A 22381-nucleotide genomic window follows, 5' to 3' on the forward strand; every position below is an offset into this window, starting at 1 on the left:
CTCTGGCTTTACATGTCCTATATCTGTATGTTGATAACATACATGCCTATCATATGTACATACATATGATACACGCCTGTGCACCTGTCTGTGCTTAATGATGGTAGTTACTGCTTCAGCTACACTAATGGGGGATTCAGGCAAGGGCCCCCAAACAAGAATGCTGTTTAAAAATTTTTTTAGGTTTGTTTATTTTCGCGCACGTGAGTAAGTGGGGGAGGGGCAGAGAGAGAGGAAGACACAGAATCCGAAGCAGGCTCCAGGCTCCGAGCTGTCAGCACAGAGCCCGACGCGGGGCTCAAACTCACAAACTGTGAGATCATGACCTGAGCCGAAGTCGGATGCTTGACTGACTGAGCCCCCCGGGCGCCCCGAGAATGCTGTTTTAGTGTTATCTTTCCGGATTGTAATCGGATGCCATTTATCTCCCGTGGGCCACCACTTGTGCATATTGTCGAAAGCGGGTGGTTTCATCTGGACCATCCTGTAGCTTCTGGGGAGAGAGTTCTGTATTGTTGATGTAATATTGGTCATCTCCAGGAGAGCGGTGCTCAGAATGTCCCGCACTCACTTGTGGGTTCTTGCAGCTGTTTCGTGTCGGGCGATGATTTGTAATGGTGACAGAACACAGCGTGAAAGAGGGGTCGTGCTGCAACGTCTGGCACTTCCCTTGATTGTCCACATTGAGGTGCTTAACCCTGTATGTAGGAAACAATCATTTCTCCAGTTTTCCGTCGGGGAGGGTGAAGAGGGGAAGGGAATCTCTGCTTGGCGTACTGATGGGTGAGGACTGTCGGAAGGAGAGCCTCGCTGGCTCATGATTGGCAGCCGACAGATCTCTGTAGGTGTAACTGAAAACACTTGGCAGTTCTTAACTCTTTCTAATTTCCTCAGCAGGAAGTATGGGGAAAGGGCCCTCCAAGCACCAAGAGATCTCAGTTCTCTTCATTTGTGTTACTTCAGTATAGGCTTACCCAAAGTAGCAAAAACATCCCAAATCACAGTGACCTAAAGAATAGAGATATTTATTTTTCTCTCTAATCTATCTGCGTGCACAACATGGGGCTGGCATCGTGGCCCCATAGTCATCATGGCCCGGGATTCTTTCTTATGTGGTGGCTTTCCATGGTCTAAGATGGTAGCTTCCGAAACAGCAGATCGTTCTTGTATTTCGGCTCTCAAGAAGAAGGAAAGGGGAAGAGGACACAACACTTCTTTCCAGAGAACTTCCTCAAAACTGTGTTTGTTGTTTTCTCTTACGTTCCTGTGGGTGACATTTACTCCGTGGCTTCCCCGCGTTATGGAACCTCGCTGGGGTTTATAGCCTCTCCTCCAGGAGTTCACCTGTCAGGCTACTTTTCCAGACTTGTATTACTTCATCAGTTTCAGTTTTCGAAGGTGAGAAACATGCCTTATTCTTATTCTGCATTTTCAGTCGCTCCTTGCACAACCAAGCACATTCCAAGGTTTCACTTAATGCTGGATTAATGGTTTCATTTGCCTTGATACCCTCTCTCCAGAAAATTTGGAAAAGGGATTTTTTAAAATAGTTTATTGTCAAGTTGGTTTCCATATAACATCCAGTGCTCATCCCCACAAGTACCCTCCTCCATGCCCATCTCCCCCCTCCCCCCCACCCCCATCAGCCCTCAGTTTGTTCTCGGCATTCAAGAGTCTCTCATGGTTTGCCTCCCTCTCCCCCACTATTTTACCCTTTCTTCTCCCCCACAGTCCTCCATTAAGTTCCTCCTAATCCTCCTATACATGCAAACATATGGTATCTGTTCTTTGCCTGACTTATTTCGCTCAGCATAACACCCTCAAGGTCCATCCATGTTGCTACACATGGCCAGATTTCATTCTTTCTCATTGCCACGTAGTATTCCATCGTATAGATAAACCACATCTTCTTGATCCATTCGTCCGTTGATGGACACTTAGGCTCTTTCCATGTTTTGGCTACTGTTGAGAGTGCTGCTATGAACATTGGGGTACATGTGGAATAGGGATTTTTTTTTAAAGAGATGTCAGGCTAGTGCAAAAAAACCTCACTTTTGTGGACCTCAACCACATTTATCATGTGTGTATATACTTTTGTTGAATAGGGGAGCATTGCCAGAGTCAGCAGTTTACAAGGACCAGTGGCATCAGAATATATGGATTAGGTCAAGTGAAAGTCGTTACGTATTAAATCCCTAGAGATCTATGTCGTCTTTGCCTTAAGTGGGTTACTTCAAGAAGACACTCTTAATGTAACCTTTTGGGTCTGGGAGACAACAGATTACAACTACCTTGTTCTAGTTCAGAGGTTTAGTTTTGCAGCCACACATTTGGACTTTTCACAGCAGGAGAAGTTTATGAAATTATTAAAGCAGACAAGGAGAAAAATTTTGCAAATAATGTCCCCAGAGACAGCAAATAGCTTAAGATATAAAACACATTGAATCCTTGTGTTTCTTGACGATGCATCCTATGGCTTATGGACTCAGGGTATAGGGTTGGAATCTCAACAATAACCGTGGCAAACTGTACAACCTTGAGCAAGGCACACAACCTCTCTGTGTCTTGATTTTCTCATCCACGGATGGAAAAAAGAAATGTATTATTCAGTGCCTCATTCGTAATGAGAGTCTGGGATGCAACTCAACTGATTTAACTCATTGGCAATAATTTTGGAAGAGGAATTGATGAACAGAAATTGAAAGCTTGTAATAAGACCTGGACTTTGTGACATTCTTATTTCTTACTTTCACTTTTTCTGTTAAAATTATCAATCACGGAATGCCTTGATGAGTAATTAAAAAAATTGAGGAAGTAAGACATATTTAAAACCTAAACCTTTCATTTGGCTGCTAGGAAACTGAGTGGGGGGTGAATGGAACACGGTCCCAAGAAAATTCAGTCCCTGGTCCGTCATCACAAATACAATGGTTGACATTCCTGAAAGTAAAGCCTGGAATTTCTGATGTTAAATCTGATTGTCTTTCCTCTTTCTAATTGCTCAAAATATCCTTATCTGTGGGAGATAACCTGATCCACGAAAGCCGATAGATTAATGTAGGAACATCAGAGAGAGAAGGATCGGAAGTAATAATCATTATTTAAAGGGGGAGAGAACAGAAAACTGTAAGGGAGACAGAAATTAGTCAAAACTTACAAAGAGAACCAGGTACCTATAGTATTGTGGGAAGAAAAGCCAGTGTTAAAATTGGCAAGTCCTCTTTGGTGACAAGTGGGCAGGATTCTTTATTCTGGCAGCAAATTGGTTATTGGTGACTTTGGGGTGAGACGACCCATGAGTGGTGTGTTTGTGGGCCGGGGCGGTGGAAGACTGAATGTCCATCATAAAGTGGAGACAACAGATAAAATGCGTGGCTCACGGAGGATCCAGAGTGCTCTGAATGGGAGAAAATGTCAGGAGCTGGAGGGAGTAAGGTGGTACCTTCCAGGGAGCCCATCACCGTGGCTGTAAGACTTGGAGATACCCGTACGCACAGATCTGGCTCTGCCCAACTCCAGTCTCAGGACTTAAGGAAGAGGCGCTTTCTTTTATGTTTCTCTTGGTTTCTAGTGCTTCGCGCTGTGGCTAGAATACTCAGAATCTCTTTGCGGAATGAATGAGAATGTCTCACATCGTAGTGCCATCCTAGCGACCAGCTCCAAACTTGGATGCGCTCTCCACTGCCTGCGAGAGTTTTCGATCTAAATTCCACACAGAATGGACATAAGTTTTCAACTTTCATTTTCTAGTGTCCTGCCCTGAGAGGGCGCATCACTGAGTCACCACTGCTCCCGCGTGCGTCTCGAACCACTCACTCCGCCTTGTCCCTTGTGTTCTTCCCAGCCTCGACGCGCCCCCTCCAGCTTTCTTGCTACGCTCAGATTTAACAACACACCACGCTGAGTTGTTATTTATCAAATGTTACTGAGGACAGCTGTTTGCCAGTGTTTCATGTTTGGTGCTCGAGTTAAGAGACATGGATCTGATTGGTGTTTTCCAAAGACTCCTTTGTATCAGTGATGTATGTGGTGCACAGGGAGATCATGTTCCAGATCCGTTTTGTGGAAGCGTCAGCTGTTTTAGGAGTCTGTGCCCTCTGCAGGGCGCACGGCACAGTGGAACGGGCCCACTTTGGGGGGATCGGTTGAAGAGCCAAATGCCCCTCCTCTTTCAGTTTTCAGGTTTGAGAGCGCTGGCATTTCACCATTTGAACAAATGAAGGATGAATGACTGACAGCGTGTATTAAACGCCCTGGTTTGTCCAGGAAACCGGGGCAAGGGACTATAAATTGATGATCTGCCTCCCTGTGGGTCAGATAACTTAACGATCTGTCACGTGGTGAGTGAGCCGCTGTGGTTAAGAAGGAATATGACGGTGGCTATGTGCAGATGTTTCTTACATTGAAAAATGGGTTTATTAATGGCATGCTTATGAAAAAAGTTCTAATCAGGGATTCTGTTACCGTATTTAATTAACTAGTCAGCCCCTGAAGATCCATGAAGCTCAGACCCAGAAGTGAGTGATCATCAATTTTTGGCTTTGCTCTGTCCATAGCTGAGAAGAGGATGGCGGCAGACCTCAGAAGCTCAATCAAAAGACTAGATCTATATTTTATTTTGTCTTTGGTCATCAGGAATCTAATGGGAGGAAATACACACATGTCCTCCTTGATTTCTGTTTTGTTCTACACTTGTATGATTTTCAAAGGAGTGCAGAAGAGAAGTGAAGGAGGAAAAAGAGTATTCGATTGTTTGGTCATTGCAAGATGATAGTTACACGCTGAGAGTACGCAACCAGTGTTGACCACGAAACTTTGCGTTAATGGCTCTATAACAGCACACGTGTATACTACCAACAGAACCTTCAGAAAATAGATTTGAAGCTTTAGGGACAATGATCAGCTTATTTCTACAATTATGCAGCTAGCTTCATCCCTTTTCTGATACAACGTGTGAATCAGATTCTACATAAACTGGACTGTAGCGAAGGACACAGGAGGGAAAATATTTGCTCTCACACTAACATAGGCATAGGTATACAGTCAGCACAATGGTACGAATGCCAAGGGGTACGCAGTATGAATTTAATTTTAATTCTTATTATTTATTTATTTTGAAAATAACTTTATTTTCTTAAAGGTTTATTTGTTTTGAAAGGTAGAGAGAGGGAGCATGCATGCGTGTGCGTGTGATTGGGGGAGGGGCGGAGAGATGGAGACAGAGGGTCTGAAGGGGGCTGTACACCGACAGCCTGATGCAGGGCTCGAACTCCTGAACTACGAGATCACGACCTTAACCACAGCTGGATGCTTAACCCCCAGAGCCACCCAGGCACTCCTGTGGTATACATTTTAAATGCCTTGTTTTTTATGGCTTTTACTTTTTGGGAAAGCCAGAGTTTTGTAGAACAATTAAGTAGCAATAGCTCTTGTGTGGAAGGAAAATTGGAAATGTTTTCTTTTGTCCATTTGGAAAAAGCCTTTATTTCATTACCGATGGCACTTGAAGATGTCACCCAAAAGAAATGAGCCTGGCATGACCAGGGAGCACCTTGAAGAACGCTGGTGGACAGTGAAAGTGACAAATCCTCTCTACAAGAGATTATTTAGAGCTTGTGTTATTCTGAGCGGTTACATTCAAGCCTCATTTCTGATAAAGGCTAGAAAACCGGAATTTTTTTTTTTTGCTACTTGCAGAAAGGAGACTTATATTAACTTTGGTGTTGCAGTTGACCTTCCTACTTAGCGATACACAGTCTCTGTCTCTGCTCCCATTTCCAAGCTCAGAGTCAGCTCTCCAAAGAGCCACTCTTAGAAATCAAAGTGGAATACCTTAGTTGGATCAGAAGTATAAAGCTTTATTTTTTCCAGAACCAGAACTAGACTAAGACCGTGGCCTCAAAGTCAATTACACAAGAGAGAGAATTGTACTTACAAAGTGAGAGAAAAATTTTAATTTTCTACATGTTAAAAATTATAAAGCCTAATTGTATCACTTAGAGCACATGTGGTTAAGTGGACATTTGAAGATGAGGAAAATTTTAGATGAGATCAATATGAGCTCGAGTGGGTTGTTCACTTGACATGGCCCGAGATTGGACTTGCTAAGAGGACCCCGAGGAGCAGTTGGCATGATTGACTGTGCGTCCCTGGGAATTCCTCAGTGCCCTTGGGTGACCCATTACTACTGGCAGTTTGCCATGGTATTATTCAAATCCGAGTTAGGGAACTAAAATAAAAATGTACACATTTCTTATAAGTGAATTTAAAGACCTCTGCTGTGTATATTTTTTCATTTTACATCTTTACATATATTTGTATAAATACTAAAATGAAGGGGCTTCTGGGTGGCTCAGTTGGTTAAACGTCTGACTTCAGCTCAGGTCATGATCTTGTGGTTCATTAGTTCGAGCCCCACATTGGTCCCTGTGCTGACAGCTCAGAGCCTGGAGCCTGCTATGGATTCTGTGTCTCCCTCTCTGCCCCTCCCCTGCTCATTCTCTCTCTCTCTCTCTCAGTCAAAAGTAAGTAAACATTAAAAAATATGAAAAATACTAAAATGAAGATAGGTATACATACAGTATTCTATAAGGAATGAATCTTTTAATGCACTGTAACATTCACTAGACACTTGATTTAACCACAAGGCTGTTGTATTCCATACTTTTCATTTTCTGCTTTAAATATCATGGGTTCAACTTTTTCTTTCATCTTTCTTTGAACATTTTACCTGAAAAATTTCCAGCGTACATCAAAATAGAGATAATAGTAGAGCAAACCTTCAGATACTCTGTATTCAACAATGAACATTTATTTCTTAACAAAAGTTACTGGGGGATTTGGTCCTGTGATTTTCTTCAGGGTCTCAAATCCTGTAGTAGTTCTTGAAATCGGTTAAATATGTGCATTTATCCATGGGATGTCTTCATTTTCAAATCTTACCTACAAATTCCCAGAAAGTAGGGCCAGTCGGATGGCTCTGTCGGTTGAGCACCTGACCTCAGCTCAGGACATGATCTTCCATTTCATGATTTGGAGCCCCACGTCGGGCTCTGTGCTGACGGCTTAGAGCCTGGAGCCTGCTCTATATTCTGTGTTTACCCCTCTCTCTGTCCCTCCCCCACTCATGCTTGCTCTCTCTCTCTTTCTCTCTCCCTCTCTCTCAAAAATAGTAAAAAATTTTTTAAAAAACCCCAAATTCCCAGAAAGTAGAAGTGCACTGGAGATCATATAAATATTATTATTATTATTATTATTGATAGTTGGACTAAGTATGGGAACATTTTTCATAATAACAGTAAAGAGAAAATGGATTATTCCTAATAATATTTTTAATAATATTCTTCTGAAACAGTTTTCTATTTCAGGGAAAATGAAATCTATGGATCAGGGAAACTATAATGAAGGTCATCTGCATTTGATGCCATGATTGGTTTTTAAATAAGCCATTAATCGTTACATAAGATTTTATTGCTCTGTGGCAGATGTAGTGTTTTCTTTATGAGAACATCAACATCACCCTGAAGATGGATGTGAGCATTGTTAGAACATTGTTTTGTGTTCTGCAGAAATCAGACGTTCGATTTCATCCTCAAACACCATGCATGCTTGTTTTAAGAAAAATACATTGTTTGGTATCAAGTACACGTCTCTCTTTATGGAGAGTAGCACACAAATATTTGGAAAGGATAAGAAAATTCATTATCGAATGAGTAAATAATGATTTGTCAGGAAGCTTTGTTTGGAGAACGAAATTTTAAAGTGCTTAATTAAAGTTTAATTACAATCATCCATATTTATTGTGATTGTAAAATGCACAGACTAGTAATTCCACCATATTTTAAGGCTTGATATACGTTAATGAAATAAGAGCTCATTTTAGCAAAATAGAATCCACAGTTTTCTTTTTGGGCCAAAGTAAATGTACTGGGTGAACTAATTGCTTTCAATGAATGCTTTTTTTTCTTTAAAGAAATACACATTTTTTAATGCTTATTTATTTTTGAGAGAAAGAAACAGAGAGCAAGTGGGAGAGGGGCAGAGAGAGGAGGAGACACAGAATCCAAAGCAGGCTCCAGGCTCTGAGCTGTCAGCACAGAGCCCGACGCAGGGCTTGAACTCACAAGCAGTGAGGTCATGACTTGAGCCGAAGTCGGACACTTAACTGACTGAGCCACCCAGGCGCCCCTCAATGAATGCTTTTGATCATACAAAAATCAGCATTACTTTCCTCAGTTGTTTTTTTCATCCCATACTATCTGCGGTGTTAGATTTTAATGGTTTTCAAGCATTAAAATGTATTCATATGTTTAAATTAACATTCCAATTTGTGATCTAACCTGTTAGGAGAATGTGGAGATCAGTCTTCCGTGTGAGGGACAAGACTCCACAGGCTTCCCAGTTGTGTAAAACCTTGGATATTGTATGAGAAAGGACATGTTGAGTCACATCTTACATAAAAGGAGCAGTGGAAGAAGGTGGCGTTTGGTTCACACCATGAGGTGGTGCATGGCAGTGACCAAGACATGGACACCTTGAGTCTCGACTAGGTGTGGGTTCTGGTGCTGTTGCCACGTTGTGGGTGCTTGGAGCACCTTCCTAGCTTTTGTGAAATGGAGGTATTTACCTCAAAGTTTCCATGAGGTTCCCATCCTAAAAATGTGTGGATAAGGTCTGCCATATGACAGACTCCCGATAGACCCGAGGAAGTGGTGGTAAAGTTTGCCATGGTATGGAGATGGTGACCCTTTCCGTGATGGTCACACTTTCCTCTAGCTATGCTGTGTCTTTCATGAGTGCAGACCCTAATGGTGACAAACTACCCAGGTGTGCATGGGTTTTGGCTGTGTGAAATGGGGGTGCAGAGCACAGGGCAGCCAGGGGCTGTGTGGGCGTGGCTGAGAGGAATGGCATTTGGATGACAGAGCGTTTAGGGGGCAGCAATGGTCGCTTCTGGCCCGAAGCCCTACGGGCTGCATGCTGAGTACCCATCTTTTATTCTGGCTTCTTGCTATGAGAAGGCAGAAACTGACCTCTCTGTGAGGGACTTTTCTGCAGATAGGATTTCCCGGGGCAGCTAGTTTTAGGGGTCTTGAAATGTATCAAGAGGACCTAGAGGGTGCATTGGTGCATCTAAGAACTTTTAAGTATGTGACATGGAAGTGTAATCTCTCTCTCTCTCTCTCTCTCACACACACACACACACACACACACACACACACACAGAGCTCTGAATGTAGCTAGTTATAAAGCTTGGCTGGCACTTTACCAGTGCTAAATGTTTATTTTCCCCATTTGCTTTCTGAAAGTTTAACTGAGAAAATACTCACCACAATAGCGTTGGACTGATAATCAAGCCCGAGGGAAGCTTGATTGCACAAGACGGCGTGGGCTTCGTCCCTCCCAGCACGACCCTGGTACAACACAGACCCCCGATGGAGGCGGGGCTTACGTCGCCACCTCTCACCTCATGCTTGTTTCTTGGTATAACCAAAATAATGGAATTTTGTGTTTGTGGAACACGTTTCAGAACTGACTTTTAGATCACTCAAGAAAGAGCCTCGGGTGAGGTCGGTAAGTGGTAACCGTTATCTCTCTCTCGGATAAAGTCCGAGAACAGAAATCAGAGCTGGCCCAGAATCACTTAGGAAGCTCAGATCAGGACTCAGAAGAAAATGCAGGACTGGTGACTACTGAGCTCCTTGCCAGTTTACCTGCAAGCAGTTGTATGCACGATGCTCAACAATGGGCTCTTCGCTGGGGTGAGGAAACCCGATCGTGGCATTTCCTGGTTTCTGAAGTATGGTACCTTCCACCATGGCTGCTTCCAAGCACCTGCTGTGATGTTACTGAACACAGAGTTGGGAAGAGATGTGTACCATTGCCTCTCGAGGGCTGGTGCAAGGTGACTGCCACATGGTATTCTTTACACCCAAGAGTGAACCTTTCTGGATCCTGAGTTCATCATTCCCTGGATCTTTATTAGGTCATTTCCAAGAGTGACATGGTGTGCAAGAAGTAGGGTGTACAATGTCTGTCAACAAAATTGGTAAATGGTGTGCCCAAAGGGGTGTGCCATGCTACAGTTAGGCACTGGTTGTCCCGCGGTCGCCATGCAAATGCCAGGTGGCTAAGATCACTTAAAGCTGGACGAGCAGGGCTTGGACTAAAAATCAAATTAAAATAAGTAGAAATCTTCAGTGTGTAGACAGAGTCATGAGGGAAGCCCCCAACCTCCTTTTCTAATCTGGATCATTCTTTTGAACTTGTCATCGCCCCTTGTAGTTCAGATGTACTTCATTGATACTTTCCAAGGGACAGTGTGGTTTTGGGGGAAGAGCATGGAGTCATCAGAAGGTTTGCATGAAAGAGCTGATTCATTACCTTCAAATAGAAGGCACTGGGCCAGTCCCTAAATGTCTTCACTTATCTGAAGGCAAGTTTTCTTCACGTATGAAACAGCTGTCATCCTTTAGGAAAGTTCTGGCTCACTTCACCAGCTTGTGTGGAGCAAAAGCAATGTATCCCAGTGACAAAAGTCAGGTTACAAGCGTACCGAGCAGTGTTGCTGCTGCTGCATCTGTTACTGCCGATATCATGGTGTTGGTGGGGGTGATGGTGTGGATGCTGGTGGCGAGGGTGGTGGTGGTAACACAGGCACTGGTTGGTGATGCTGCTTCTGCTGATGGTGACGGTGATGGTGATGGTTGGACGTTGTTGATAATGTGGGCACTGGTGGTGGTGATGGTGGTGATAGTGGTGATGGTGATACTGGTGATGATGACAGTAGCAGGTGTTGATAATACAGGCAGTGGTGTTGACGGTGATGATGATGATGGTGAGGTAGGTGGTGGTGGTGATGATGGCGATGGCATAGTGGTGTTGATGACGCAGGCGGTGGAGGGGACGGTGGTGCTGCTGCTGCTGGCAGCATCTTCGTAAACACTCTCACTGCAACTGCCCACCACAGTCTTCCAGGTTCAAAACTAGCAAACAGAGTCTCTTGGAAACTCATGAACTGTAACTAGTTGCACTTATAGGAGTTCGTAGGACAACATGGGCAAGGAATCCTGGCACACGGGTCCCTCCTTACACGCAGTCTCCGAGGCCCTGTTGCACATCGGGGGGTGGAGGCGCTGACGGAAGCAGCATCCCTGCAGGAGCCAGGGATTTACTAACGTGCTGTGCAGTCTCTCTTCCCCTTACCTGGCTTTTGTGTTATAACACTTCCATAAGGTGACAAAGAAAGAAAAGGAAATTAGTGGTGAAGAGATTGTGTTCCATCTAGAAAAATAGGGCTTTGCAGGAAAGAAAATTTACCTGGTATTTACCAGTACCCTGCTCACCATTCCTGCTGCCATTCCTGGCTGATATGAGGAATATTAAATGAGCAGCCTCTGGCTGAGTGTCTGTGTCCATGAAGAGCTGCACATGCCTTTTTGACCATATAGGAGCTTTGTTTACACTTTAATTTATGCTACAATTGTGCTTCATTTCATTCCCTATCACAATATCCCTTAAAAATGAGAAAAATTTAAAAATTGATCTTTTTCCGGTAAAAATTTACAAAAGACTAAATTGTATCCTTGTTTTTTCCGCAAGTTGTGCCAGGTCTGTTGGAGATGTGCGAGTAAGATGTTTGCGTGTGCGTGCACGTGTGCTTATGTGCACGTATGTGCACGTTGTCAACAATGACTCATTTCGTTTAGGAGAAAATGGTTCAAGGGGGTAATCAATCAGAATAAGTGTGATACCATGACAATACATCCCAAGGCCAAGTACACCCTATAATAGAAACCGGGGTTTTAAATGGTTGTTTGGTTGGCTAGGAATGGGCCAGAATATCTTTTTTTTCTCGCCAAGATGAAATGATAAGGTATGATCACTACTTATTGGTTCCAATTTATTTGCTGTCAACTGGCTTTTGTTTGGTCAGATTTTACATTCTCCGCACGCAGATTTCTAGTCTTGCTGGAGAAGCCCGTGCTCCTTTTCAGAGATTAATATTGCCTAACATCTATGGCTCTAAATTTTGATATGTGTTTCTGGGCTTATATAAATCAGAAGTTCCATAGCTGTTAATAAAAAAAGAAATACCATATTCCAATTATGAATTTTAGTTCAGTGATTTACTTTCAAAACATTTAGCATACAAAAATATTTCCCTTGGCCAAGAAGACGTCATCTTGAAAAGTTTCTTTATATTTTGAAGCATAAGAGAACTTGCGGTGAATGGTATTTGGTGTAATATTTTAATATGGTAGTACTTTCTCTTATCATTTTGGGTAATTTATAGTTTCTAAGCCTGTGCTTTTTTATGCTTTTTTAAACCGCTATTTTAATGCTAGAGAGTATTTACAATACTGAAATCCCCAGAACACGGCCTGTCTCTCCATCTGTTCAGGCTTACTTTTATNTCTCCAATAATTCTGAAACATGGTACCTTTCTTTGTTTATTACATGTCTCTCCATAAAAATTGCATTCTGAAGAGAGAACTCGTTTTGTTCAGTGTTGGAGCCGCAGGGCTGTTCATAGCCCACGGCGCATAATAAATACTGAAACTGAACTTGTTGCATCAGTAAAGGAAGGTCCTGTTCAGCTTCCTCCCTGCCATCCTTCCCCAGCACATCTCTACCATTGGGCGGGGTCTTAGGTACCTTCGCACTTGGTCTTTACTTATATTTAAGTGACGTTTGTTCTAATTAACGCTGAGCGAATAAATTCTAGAGCAGAAATTGCAAACTGGTAACTGAGAGCAAATCGGGCAGACTCCTTTGCTCCTTCCCTGAACGAGGTGCGATGTACGTCTTTTCTAGTTAGGTGGTACCCACGTGACCCCTGGGATCTCACTGACTTCACTGGGTGGACTGGCGGAGCTGGGGGTCCCAGGCATCCCCCACCCCAGGTGTGTGGCCACCTGCCGCAGCTGCCTCCAGGTGCTGCCTGCAGACGGCCCACGCTCGTCGCAGCCATGTCTCCTGTCGTGTGACCCGTCACCCGGATCCTTGTACTAATCGTTCATCTGTTCTGGCCGCAGAAAGCAGGTACATTTTCTGCCAGTGAGTTGGGTGTTTACACAAAACAAAGAGAAACTGACTTAAATTGAGAGGCTGCCGGGGGTCAGATGATTCTCTTAAGGTGACCTCAGTTAATTCTCACGGTGACGCAAGAGGGCGAGCCTCTTCTCTCTCTGTGTTTCTGAAAAAAAAAAAATCACTTTAAGACAAAACAAGGCATGGGGCGCCTGGGTGGCTTAGTCAGTTAAGCGTCCGACTTTCGCTTAGGTCATGATCTCGCGGTTCGTGGGTTCGAGCCCCGCGTCGGGCTCTGTGCTAACTGCCAGCTCAGAGCCTGGAGCCTGTTTCAGTCTGTGACTCCCTCTCTCTCTGACCCTCCCCTGTTCACGCTGTCTCTCTCTCTCCTAGAAATAAATTAAAAAAAAAAAAAAAAAAAAGACAAAACAAGGCAACAAACCCTGGATCCGCTTCCCGGGCAGAGTTCCCTGACACCTCCTTATGCTTGCTAGAAGCTGAACAGTGTAAGCGGGGGCAACTGATTCTATTACTTCTAAAATTAGTGGGTGTTTGTCTTATGCAAACCTTGAGATTGATTCTGTTTTTTACATTTATTTATTTTTGAGAGACAGAGAGAGGCAGAGCACAAGTGGGGGAGGGTCAGAGAGAGAGAGAGGGAGACACAGAATCTGAAGCAGGCTCCAGGCTCTGAGCTGTCAGCACAGAGCCCAATGCGGGACTCGAACCCACAAACTGTGAGATCATGACCTGAGCTGAAGTTGGACACTTAACTGACTGAGCCACCCTGGTGCCCCGAGATTGATTCTTGAATATCATGAATCAACTCAGAAACATCTTTGTGTCCTCAGTACCCGACATAATTCCCTCTACACCGGACACGCTCAGTAAACAGATATTGGTGCTAATTTTGTGATAAGAGAGGCTGAGATGAGAGACATTTTAACTCTGAAAAGGAATATGTCACAATAAATATATGGGTCACATCCTTGGTGACTTTGTCTGTGATACGAACTTTTTACCAAGAGCTGCCCAGCCATGGAGAAGATGCAGGGAGAGCCTGGGCGGGAAGGCCTAGAGAGAAGCCAGGTGTGAATTTAACCTCAAACAAATGGGCCTGGCAAGTTTCCCACGGAACCGGAGTCTCACCCATGAGTCCAGGAAAAGGGGTGCGTTGTGTGCATGAAACCACACACGTGAGAGCAGAGGGTCTGGTGTGGCCCATGTGCTTAGCCCTTCTGAACACAATGCAGGGAACCTCTGTGAAATAGCCTGTATGACCTGCAGCTTTATTTTTATTATATTTCTAAAGTTTATTTTGAGAGGGAGAGAGAGTGTGTGTGTGCAAGCAGGGGAGGGACCGAGAGAGAGGGATAGAGAGAATCCCAAGCAGGCTCCATGCTGTCAGCACAGAGCTTGATGTGGGGCTTGATCCCATGAACCGTGAGATCATGACCTGAGCAGAAATTAAGAGTGGGATGCTTAACCGACTGAGCCACGCACGTGCCCTGCTGATCAGTGTCTTTAATCTCTGTTGCGAGCCTGTCCTCATTCTCCGGGGCTTGAGACACACGTGAGTCAGGCAGCGGTCCACGGATGGTTCACACCCCTCTCCTCGGCCTCTGCCTGAGGCCATTTCTCCTGTGGGGTGCCCTGGCTTCGTGCTGGCAGCTTCCTAGCACACGGCTGCTTCCACTCAGCTCCACACTCCACCCCTGCCCGCTTCAGGTCAGGCCTCTCTCTTCCACCTCGATGTGCCAGAGGCCCCCAACTACTTCTTCTGTCTTGGATTCACATCCACCCACAGCTTAGCTGTCACAGTAACCGACTTTGAGGACAGATCGTTCTCCTGCCTCAAGCCTTCGGCGACTCTCCGTTCTCCTTTGAGTCCCCCTTCCTGACTCTGCAGTGAGAAGAGAGCTTGTGGCCGCTGCCCAGTCTTCTGTCCGGCTTCTCTCTCCTTGGACTTTCTCTATCGTCTGTCCTACCCTTTATCGCAACTGATTCTTGCTCATCCATTGACAGTCAAGGTGTCTCTCCCATTATCCAGAAAGGTCTGACTGCTCTGCCACGCCTCTTTCCAACTTGAATTATGGGTTTCATTTTCATGATTCTGATAAAATCATCTATATATATCTCATCTATATGTAGCACAGCAGTGCCTCATTGATTGCTAGATTCCCAGATGAGGCAAGCAGAAAAATGCTCCCCTAGGGAACTCCATGTCTTAACCCCAGACCTGTGACTCTGTCATATGACCGAAGGAACGTTGCAGATGTAAGTAGACTGAGGACCTGGAGATGGAAGACTATCTTGGGTTATCTGGGTGCTTCCATTATAACCCAAAGGTCTTTATCAAAGGAAGCAGGAGTGTCAGAGTGAGTGGGATATTAGAAGATGGTGCCTTGCTGGCTTTGAAAATGGAAAAGGGACCAGAAATCAAGAAATGCAGACAGCTTCTAGAAGCTGGAAAAGCAAGGGAACAGACTTTCCTCTGGGCCTTTTAGAATGAACACAGTTCTGGGGCGCCTGCGTGGCTCAGTTATTTGAGCGTCTGACTTTGGCTCAGGTCATGAACTAATGGTGTGTGAGTTCAAGCCCCGCGTCGGGCTCTGTGTTGATAGCTCAGAGCCTGGAGCCTGCTTCAGGTTCTGTGTCTCCCTCTCTCTCTGCCCCTCCCCCCTCTCAAAAATAAATAAACATTAAAAAAATTTTTAAAAAAAGAATGAACACAATACTACTGACAGGTGGAGTTTTTTTCCCCAGTGAAAACCCAATTGGGACCTCTCAGCACCCGAACTATAAAATAATAAACTTTTGTTGTAAGTTTGTAGGACTTTGTGAGACCGGCATGCGGAATGAATACAACATACGTAGAGGAGGGAGTAAATATTTGATGTGTAAGCAGTGGCTGACAGAACAGAGCAAGTGAAGGGGCGTATTGCATTTCATGTCAAGTGCGTGAGGGGACACGAGTCTCAGGAAGACACAGAACATTAGAACGTTGTGTCGCTGTGTAGTGGGTGTGGGGGGAGGAGGAAGGCTGGCCCTGGTAGATGTGTGGGGGGCGGGGAGAGGCTGGCCCTGGTAGATGTGTGGGGGGCGGGGGAGGCTGGCCTGGGAAGATGTCTGGGATCAAGAACTTTTAGAAGATAGAAATAGGGGAAACGCTGTGGGAAAAGAAGCCAGTGTAGCTCCCAGGACACCAGAAGACACCAGAAAGGGATTCAAGGTTAACGAATACCCATCAGCACGTAGACCAGCAGGACTCTCATTCGCGGCTGGTGGGAACGCAAACCTGTGCAGCCTCTTTGGAAGACCGTTTAGTGGTTTCCTACAAAACCAAACTGCCTCTTCCCATAGATCTAGCCATTGTGCTCCTTGCTGTTTACCCAAACGCGTTAAAATTGTATGTCCACACAGACACCTGCACGTGGATGTTTTAAGCAGCTTTATTCATAGTCGCTAAAACTTGGAAGCAACCAAGGTGTCCTCCAGCAGAGCCGTGAGAAGTCAACTGTGGTACGTGCAGCAATGCACGAGTATTCAGCACTAAAAGGAAACGAGCTATGGATTCATGAAAAGATACGCAGAGGCCTCAGTGGAAGAAGTCAGTCTGAAAAGGCCATATAGGGTATGATTCCAACTCTGTGACCTTCTGGAAAAGGCAATTGTACGGAGACAGTCAAAAGATCCATGGTGGCCAAGAGTTGGCAGTTGGAGGAGGGGCAGGGAGAAGGGATGAGTAGGCGGATCATGGAGGATTTTGGGGGGCAGTGAAAGGACTCCCTGTGACCCTATAACGTGGACACATCTGTCCAGACTCACAGAATGTACAGCATCAAGAGCGAACCTTCACGTAAACTATGCGTAATGACAATGCCTCAGTGTGGGCTGATCAACTCTAACAAATGTACCACTTTGGGGGGGTGGAACGTAGATACTGGGGTAACTTGTGCATCGTGGAGGCAGGAAGAATATGGGAAATCTCTGTTCCTTCCCCTCCATTTTACTGTGCACCTAAAACTGCTCTTAAAAAACAAGTCTGAATAGGGGCGCCTGTGTGGCTCAGTTGGTTGTGTCCAACTTCGGCTCAGATCATGATCTCACCATTCGTGGGTTTGGGCCCCGCATCAGGCTCTGTGCTGACAGCTCAGAGCCTGGATCCTGCTTCAGATTCTGTGTCTCCTTCTCTCTCTGCCCCTCCCCTACTTGCAGTCTATCTGTCTCTCAAAAATGAATAAATGTTAAAAAGAAATTTAAAAAAAGTCTGAATTAAAAAAAATCTGAACAATTTTGAATAGAAGCTAATTTTGGTGACAATGCAAAGTAGAAGGGATAACCGTGAGCCCAAATTCCTTCCGTGCGGGCTCTCTGGCCCCTCCGTGGTCTGGATACTCTGGGGTTCTGTCTTTGGTGATCTCCCTTGTGGCTGGAACCAGACGCAGTGCTGGTCCAGACCCTCGATGGTGACGGGGCCAGCTGGCTGGCAGACCATCTCAGTGTCTCTGTGTCCCCGCAGCCTCGATTGCCGGTGGGCAGGGACAAGCAGAGCATCTGAGCGATGAGGAGTGACAGCAGGCCTGGGGGCCAGTTAGCCACTGGAGGCACCTCCGCCCTCATCCGCTGAGCCCCGGAGCTGCTGGGCTGCTATTTCCAGCGGGGTCAGCCCCCTGGCAGCCGTGTGCAGGGCTCTTGGAAAGAACAAAGTCTTTGCACTTGTCTGGTAGTCCAGCCCCAGTGAACCCTGAGCTTTGAACTCAAATATCCCTTGTGGGGAAAGACACCGAGCGTATGTGCTTAGCAATGTCAGAAAATGATTCTCCAAGTGATACCAACACTTTACTTAGACTTAACACCTTGGACCTAAAGATGGATCCTTTTGCTCGTTAAGGAAAGTAGAAAAATAGCTTTCCTCTCACCTGCGAGAGTACAAACAGAGTTTAAAATAGAAGAGCGAGCTGACACTGTCACATTGGCCGCATGTGCTCTGCCGTGATTGTAACTAAGACAAATAATATGGGATCGCTTATAGCACGTTGTGATTATCCAAGTTGTAATGTCTGTGGGTCTACGATCGAAATGAACCAGATTGAAAGAGGAAAGTAATGATCATTGTTTGTCTTTATTTCGGTATTCTCGCCAGAGCTCTGCCTTCCTTCTAAATGTGCTTGTTCAGTTAAAACACATTCATCGGGTCCCTCCTGCTGATGCTTTGAAAACGAATGACTGCATTTGGGAGGAAGCATTGCATTCTTCTCTTTTCCTTCCTTGCCAGTGATGTTAAGTTGCTCTTTGAGAATGCATCTCAGAGAGAAATACTGTATCCATAGGAAATAATACATGACTGAAAATGCACCTAATATCTTCAGCATTTTACGCAAACTAATTATGCGTTGGTACTGGGCATTGTGCCCGTGTCTTTTTATGGAAGCCTCTTCCTTGCCTTTGGCATTACCAAAATACCATTGACACCTTGATCAAGACTTTTCCTTCTTGTTTCCCTTTGCACACTCATTTTTATTCATTCCTTTTTTTTTTTTTTTTTGATATTGGAGTTCCAAAGAATCTGTCTGTTCCATTTTTATCCGTTTTCACTCCACACAGTCCCCTGGCATAGTTTCATCTTTTCCCTTGCTTCAGTCTTGCACATCATACCTGGAAACTTCCTTCCCTGGGTCTCCAGCCACGCCTGTTTCCTGTTTGAGACCCCTCTCTCCAACCAGGGGGTGTAGTAGACCCCTTTCTGTGGCTAGCTGCCTTGGTCTGAGATTGAACCCATGGCCCGCCCCCACCCTTCAAATCTACTTCTGCCCCTTTGTCCCATGTATGAGTGGCCCGCCCCCCCTGGCTATACCTCCAGTGACTCCTTCCTCATTCTCTTGTCACCTGGTCTCACCCACTTTGCCGTCTCTTGACTGTCTCCTTCTCGTCAGTCCTCCATTGGAGATTCTCATTGAAGTCTTCCTTATTTCCCTCTGGAATTGTGCAGTGCTGTCTTCTAGGCTGGCTCTCCCCAGTGCAGTCTCCACAGTCAGTCCCGAATTTTCCCATGCATCGTACCATATCTTGCTCTGTACATCTTTCCGTGATTCTGTGTTGCCTGGGGGATGAATTCTTTCTTCACCCCTAAGCTTTTGTGATTCGACCCCTGTTTTTCTCAACTTCTGTCTCATGACTCCACAACTAACGTCTCTCATTCTAACCACACTCCATTTCCTGTGCTGTGCTCATGGTTGCTGCTGTGTGGGGAATGACCCTCACGCAAGGGTAGCTTCTAAGGCCTGTCCCGGCCAGTGTGCCCCAGAGATCAGAGAACAGAGAAGCTCATGCACCACATTAAAATGCCTGTATCGTTCTGCTTACTGACTTAATTTGAAACACACAGGAAGAGCAAGGGAAAAGATGAGTGAGTTGATGTATAGCGAGAGGATGCAAGGAGACAGAAGCCTATACTGTTTTGAGTCCAAGGACACTGCTGATGTGCTTATGAGGATCCAAAGTGAGGTTTAATCCAGCAGCCCCATGGATAGAAGGTGCCCTGGGTCAATGCCACGTGCTTCCTGTATGGAGCGCACGTCCATCTGGCTACAGCTCGTTCATTAGGCTGCTGTCACACATGGGCTTTCTCTGCTTTCCTTGGGTTGAGCACATGTGGGGCCAGTACTGCGTGTCACCGGTGGGTGACCAAATTTGGATGACAGCGCTGTCAGCCCAGACGTGACACATTAATGGCTTAGTTCTGCCGTCGTTATGATCTAGAAACACACTCTTGTTTGTTGGAGCATATTTTACTTTTATTCTTTCCATCCGTCTTTGGCCTGTCTTACAGCTCACTCAGCCGTCTCCTCTGTCCTGCCTGGCTTCCTCTCAGCCTGGTACTTATACTTAGTAGATACGGTGAGTGCTGCCTTGGCCTCCTGAGCCCCAGCTTCCTAACGGTGTATGCCGAACGCTTTTTCAGAGTCCATCCAACATGCGTGTGTGTCTCGTCCTTATAGCAGAATGAAATGTGAAACACGCTCTCAAATGCATCGAGTCTACTGTGCACCTGTGTGGCGGCCGGACGCTGTATGCGCCCCATGGCCCAGCCTCCTCCACCTTGCCATTTCTTTTCTGGGTAATTTTTAAAAAAAATTTTAAGTTGTCTCTGCACCCAACGTGGGGCTTGCACTCATGAGCCCGAGATCAAGAGGCAAGCACTCTACCGACTAAGCCAGCCAGCCACCCCACTCTTGCCATTTCTACCTGCCTCCCCTTCGCCAGGCGGATTTTCATTCACTCTTTAGGGACTCGTCCCAGCTCCTCCTCCCCAGGAAGCTTCTGCTAGCCCACCAGTCTGGATCAGAAGCCCCAGAGGGAGCGCTGTCTACACTGGTCACGGTATTTAATCATAGTTTACCTGAGTGTGCACTTACCGTTCCATTCGCCCTCCTGACACCGAGAACCACTTGGGATGGAAATCTTGTGTCTTATCTGGTGCTGTTCTGCGTTTCCCAGGCTACGCTGTCCCCGTCGCAGGAAGATGAGGGGATGGTGTTGACGACAAGCAGCGTGTCTGTACTTTTGTTTCCACCGCAGTTGCACACATTCAGGTTCCATGATTGGTTGTGCTGCCTCCTGCCCCCGTGTTTAAGAAACCCCCAGCAGGGGTTCCGTGTGCCCATCGCTGGGTCTTCTAGGCCGCGCCGCGGGCAGTGCCGCTGCACGTCTGCCCTCCTCTCCTTCCTCCCGTGTGCTGATGCTGGTGACACCAGGGCTCCGGGGATGGAGATGACAAGTGGTTTCAAAGCCATGTCCCAAAACCGCTGTGTTACCCCGGGGCGCCGTAGCGTGGGTTTCCCTTGATGGGTCTGATGAAGCCACTTGGCCAGGGGTTGTGGGGGATTCTCTGCATTTGGGCGCAAATAATCTCTCCTTATTCTATACTCTGTTCCTGGATCCTTCCAGTCAATGGTGTGTTGACTTGCCAACCAGTGACAGAAATTGTGTGCTATGGCAATAATGCCCATCCTTGAAAGTTTTCTAGCCTGGCTTCTGCGATACTGTGATACTGTCATGTTTCTCTGACCATCTTAAACATTTTTTTTTCTTTTGGCCTGGGTCATTTCTTTGGCTGTTCTTCAACCAAAGGCAGAGACCTGAGGTCAGCACTCACCTCACAGACTTGTCTGTAACTATGCATCTCAGAGCGTTCAGCCTTCTTATGCCTCGAGTTGCTACCTTCATGGTCTTGGATCACAATTCAGAGTCAACTTACGAATCATGTTCCCGTTATTGTCTAGTGAGTGGTGTTTGTGGGCTTGGGGTTCATTTTTCCAGATGACACTCGTTTCTCAGATCAAGTCTACATTTATCATCTTTTATCCAAAAGGGACGAGTTTCCACCACTCTTTCAGTGCTGGTGTCTCATAAATGTGTGAGAGAGCTGGATGCTGTCTAACAAATGCACACTTTTCAGGCCACACCGAAGTCTAATCCATGTGTTAGTTTTTATTTGCTAGCATTGAACACCTCGCAGGTGTTTAATAACTGTTTGTCCATTAACAGGCGCTTCTTAAAAAAGGATCAGTAAATGTTTGGATCTGTGTGTATTCCTTAGGCCAATTATTCATTTTATCCAATCCTTCAACAAGTTTTCATCAAGTACTCATGAACTATAACCCTGTAAGGAGATGAATGGAGACCCAGCACACGGCTTAACTGAACTCGTGTGGCGTCTGCTAGTGTAACGAGCAGAACGGGAAAGTTTCTGAAGGGCAGTGGCTTTCAGATTTTTTTATCATGATGCAATTAACTTTTACATTTAATGCTATGCCGAACATATTTGTACACCACACACACACACGCACCCACTTATAACTGAAACATAACTATAAATTATAACTGAAACAAAGGTTTCATAAATAGTGTTTGTTACTATACGAGATAGACTGATATTTTCAAGCCTAGAAATAATGCCAGTTGCTACCCATGACGTTGTAGGTACAAGGGAGGCATCCTTGTTGTGTGGCCAAGGTCGTTCCACCCACCCAGCTTCCTCGGAAGGATGGTAAATGCAGGTGCCCCTGGACACCCCTGCAGAGCTGGCTCCTCCGTCTTGCTCCTGGTGCCCTGCAGTGATGGGGGACCCGAGTGCAGGGGTGCGCGGCAGAGCAGCGCTAACTCCGAGCCGCATGTCCCACTTGTCCCTCGGCCCCTGCTCGACCGCCGCTGTTCTGAGCCCACCGTGTCCTGGTATCAGCCCTCCCCGCAGATGAATGACACAGTGCGCCCGAGACATGTTTGATTCTTCTTCATTTTGTGTAAGCATTCCCAAATAGCAGTGTGGTGAGTTGAGTTGCGCCCC

The sequence above is a fragment of the Crocuta crocuta genome, unplaced genomic scaffold (assembly GCF_008692635.1).
Source record: "Crocuta crocuta isolate KB4526 unplaced genomic scaffold, BGI_CrCroc_1.0 scaffold31, whole genome shotgun sequence".
Classification (NCBI taxonomy): domain Eukaryota; kingdom Metazoa; phylum Chordata; class Mammalia; order Carnivora; family Hyaenidae; genus Crocuta; species Crocuta crocuta.